We start from the raw sequence: 4,513 nt of genomic DNA on the forward strand, positions 1-4,513 counted from the left end.
TTGAGCCGCATCCCAGGGGGTTCCCTTCCCAATAATCTGCCTCGCAACCCGATTGCTATGCGGTGAGGCTCCTCGGCCGCCTCGGAACTATCTGTGTATCAGACGCATCGCGGGATAAGGGGTTGGCAACGGTAGTCGCCCCAAGCGCGTCCGATGCTTGGACCATTCCGAGGCGGCCCTGAAGCCTCTTCCGTCTAGCCGTTGGGTCCTTCTCGCCGCATCCCTCGCCTCGCACCCCGATTGCTATGCGGTGAGGCTCCTCGGCCGCCTCGGAACTATCTGTGTATCGGACGCGTCGCGGGATAAGGGGTTGTCACTGGTAGTCGCCCCAAGCGCGTCCGATGCTTGGACCATTCCGAGGCGGCCCTGAAGCCTCTTCCGTCTAGCCGTTGGGTCCTTCTCGCCGCATCCCTCGCCTCGCACCCCGATTGCTATGCGGTGAGGCTCCTCGGCCGCCTCGGAACTATCTGTGTATCGGACGCGTCGCGGGATAAGGGGTTGTCACTGGTAGTCGCCCCAAGCGCGTCCGATGCTTGGACCATTCCGAGGCGGCCCTGAAGCCTCTTCCGTCTAGCCGTTGGGTCCTTCTCGCCGCATCCCTCGCCTCGCACCCCGATTGCTATGCGGTGAGGCTCCTCGGCCGCCTCGGAACTATCTGTGTATCGGACGCGTCGCGGGATAAGGGGTTGTCATTGGTAGTCGCCCCAAGCGCGTCCGATGCTTGGACCATTCCGAGGCGGCCCTGAAGCCTCTTCCGTCTAGCCGTTGGGTCCTTCTCGCCGCATCCCTCGCCTCGCACCCCGATTGCTATGCGGTGAGGCTCCTCGGCCGCCTCGGAACTATCTGTGTATCGGACGCGTCGCGGGATAAGGGGTTGTCACTGGTAGTCGCCCCAAGCGCGTCCGATGCTTGGACCATTCCGAGGCGGCCCTGAAGCCTCTTCCGTCTAGCCGTTGGGTCCTTCTCGCCGCATCCCTCGCCTCGCACCCCGATTGCTATGCGGTGAGGCTCCTCGGCCGCCTCGGAACTATCTGTGTATCGGACGCGTCGCGGGATAAGGGGTTGTCACTGGTAGTCGCCCCAAGCGCGTTCGATGCTTGGACCATTCCGAGGCGGCCGTGAAGCCTCTTCCGTCTAGCCGTTGGGTCCTTCTCGCCGCATCCCTCGCCTCGCACCCCGATTGCTATGCGGTGAGGCTCCTCGGCCGCCTTGGAACTATCTGTGTATCGGACGCGTCGCGGGATAAGGGGTTGTCACTGGTAGTCGCCCCAAGCGCGTCCGATGCTTGGACCATTCCGAGGCGGACCCGAAGCCTCTTCCGTCTAGCCGTTGGGTCCTTCTCGCCGCATCCTTCGCCTCGCACCCCGATTGCTATGCGGTGAGGCTCCTCGGCCGCCTCGGAACTATCTGTGTATCGGACGCGTCGCGGGATAAGGGGTTGTCACTGGTAGTCGCCCCAAGCGCGTCCGATGCTTGGACCATTCCGAGGCGGACCCGAAGCCTCTTCCGTCTAGCCGTTGGGTCCTTCTCGCCGCATCCCTCGCCTCGCACCCCGATTGCTATGCGGTGAGGCTCCTCGGCCGCCTTGGAACTATCTGTGTATCGGACGCGTCGCGGGATAAGGGGTTGTCACTGGTAGTCGCCCCAAGCGCGTCCGATGCTTGGACCATTCCGAGGCGGACCCGAAGCCTCTTCCGTCTAGCCGTTGGGTCCTTCTCGCCGCATCCCTCGCCTCGCACCCCGATTGCTATGCGGTGAGGCTCCTCGGCCGCCTTGGAACTATCTGTGTATCGGACGCGTCGCGGGATAAGGGGTTGTCACTGGTAGTCGCCCCAAGCGCGTCCGATGCTTGGACCATTCCGAGGCGGACCCGAAGCCTCTTCCGTGTAGCCGTTGGGTCCTTCTCGCCGCATCCCTCGCCTCGCACCCCGATTGCTATGCGGTGAGGCTCCTCGGCCGCCTTGGAACTATCTGTGTATCGGACGCGTCGCGGGATAAGGGGTTGTCACTGGTAGTCGCCCCAAGCGCGTCCGATGCTTGGACCATTCCGAGGCGGCCCCGAAGCCTCTTCCGTGTAGCCGTTGGGTCCTTCTCGCCGCATCCCTCGCCTCGCACCCCGATTGCTATGCGGTGAGGCTCCTCGGCCGCCTTGGAACTATCTGTGTATCGGACGCGTCGCGGGATAAGGGGTTGTCACTGGTAGTCGCCCCAAGCGCGTCCGATGCTTGGACCATTCCGAGGCGGACCCGAAGCCTCTTCCGTCTAGCCGTTGGGTCCTTCTCGCCGCATCCCTCGCCTCGCACCCCGATTGCTATGCGGTGAGGCTCCTCGGCCGCCTTGGAACTATCTGTGTATCGGACGCGTCGCGGGATAAGGGGTTGTCACTGGTAGTCGCCCCAAGCGCGTCCGATGCTTGGACCATTCCGAGGCGGCCCCGAAGCCTCTTCCGTGTAGCCGTTGGGTCCTTCTCGCCGCATCCCTCGCCTCGCACCCCGATTGCTATGCGGTGAGGCTCCTCGGCCGCCTTGGAACTATCTGTGTATCGGACGCGTCGCGGGATAAGGGGTTGTCACTGGTAGTCGCCCCAAGCGCGTCCGATGCTTGGACCATTCCGAGGCGGCCCCGAAGCCTCTTCCGTGTAGCCGTTGGGTCCTTCTCGCCGCATCCCTCGCCTCGCACCCCGATTGCTATGCGGTGAGGCTCCTCGGCCGCCTTGGAACTATCTGTGTATCGGACGCGTCGCGGGATAAGGGGTTGTCACTGGTAGTCGCCCCAAGCGCGTCCGATGCTTGGACCATTCCGAGGCGGACCTGAAGCCTCTTCCCTCTAGCCGTTGGGGCTTTCTCGCCGCATCCCTCGCCTCGCACCCTGATTGCTATGCTGTGAGGCTCCTCGGCCGCCTTGGAACTATCTGTGTATCGGACGCATCGCGGGATAAGGGGTTGGCAGTGGTAGTCGCCCCAAGCGCATCCGATGCTTGGACCATTCCGAGGCGGCCCTGCAGCCTCTTCCGTCTAGCCGTTGGGGCCATCTCGCCGCATCCCCCACCTCGCACCACGATTGCTATGCGGTGAGGCTCCTTGGCCGCCTCGGAACTATCTGTGTATCGGACGCATCGCGGGATAAGGGGTTGTCACTGGTAGTCGCCCCAAGCGCGTCCGATGCTTGGACTATTCCGAGGCGGCCCTGCAGCCTCTTCCGTCTAGCCGTTGGGGCCATCTCGCTGCATCCCCCACCTCCTCGGCCGCCTCGGAACTATCTGTGTATCGGACGCATCGCGGGATAAGGGGTTGGCAGTGGTAGTCGCCCCAAGCGCGTCCGATGCTTGGACTATTCCGAGGCAGCCCTGCAGCCTCTTCCGTCTAGCCTTTGGGGCCATCTCGCCGCATCCCTCGCCTCGCACCCCGATTGCTATGCGGTGAGGCTCCTCGGCCGCCTGGGAACTATCTTCGTATCGGACGCATCGCGGGATAAGGGGTTGTCACTGGTAGTCGCCCCAAGCGCGTCCGATGCTTGGACTATTCCGAGGCGGCCCTGTGGCCTCTTCCGTCTAGCCGTTGGGGCCATCTCGCCGCATCCCCCACCTCGCACCCCGATTGCTATGCGGTGAGGCTCTTCGGCCGCCTTGGAACTATCTTCGTATCGGACGCATCGCGGGATAAGGGGTTGTCACTGGTAGTGGCCCCAAGCGCGTCCGATGCTTGGACTATTCCGAGGCGGCCCTGCAGCCTCTTCCGTCTAGCCGTTGGGGCCATCTCGCCGCATCCCCCACCTCGCACCCCGATTGCTATGCGGTGAGGCTCCTCGGCTGCCTTGGAACTATCTTCGTATCGGACGCATCGCGGGATAAGGGGTTGTCACTGGTAGTCGCCCCAAGCGCGTCCGATGCTTGGACTATTCCGACGAGGCCCTGTGGCCTCTTCCGTCTAGCCGTTGGGGCCATCTCGCCGCATCCCCCACCTCGCACCCCGATTGCTATGCGGTGAGGCTCCTCGGCCGCCTTGGAACCATCTTCGTATCGGACGCATCGCGGGATAGGGGGCTGTCACTGGTAGTCGCCCCAAGCGTGTCCGATGCTTGGACCATTCCTAGGCGGCCCTGAAGCCTCTTCCGTCTAGCCGTTGGGGCCTTCCCGCCCCATCCCTCGCCTCGCACCCCCGATTGCTATGCGGTGAGGCTCCTCGGCCGCCTTGGAACCATCTGTGTATCGGACGCATCGCGGGATAAGGGGTTGGCACTGGCAGTCGCCCCAAGCGCGTCCGATGCTTGGACCATTCCGAGGTGGCCCTGAAGCCTCTTCCGTCTAGCCGTTGGGGCCTTCCCGCCCCATCCCTCGCCTCGCACCCCGATTGATATGCGGTGAGGCTCCTCGGCCGCCTTGGAACTATCTGTGTATCGGACGCATCGCGGGATAAGGGGTTGGCACTGGTAGTCGTCCCAATCGCATCCGATGCTTGGACCATTCCGAGGCGGCCCTGCAGCCTCTTCCGTTTAGCCGTCGGGGCCTTCCCGC

Source organism: Cryptomeria japonica, unplaced genomic scaffold (assembly GCF_030272615.1).
Source record: "Cryptomeria japonica unplaced genomic scaffold, Sugi_1.0 HiC_scaffold_220, whole genome shotgun sequence".
Taxonomy (NCBI): domain Eukaryota; kingdom Viridiplantae; phylum Streptophyta; class Pinopsida; order Cupressales; family Cupressaceae; genus Cryptomeria; species Cryptomeria japonica.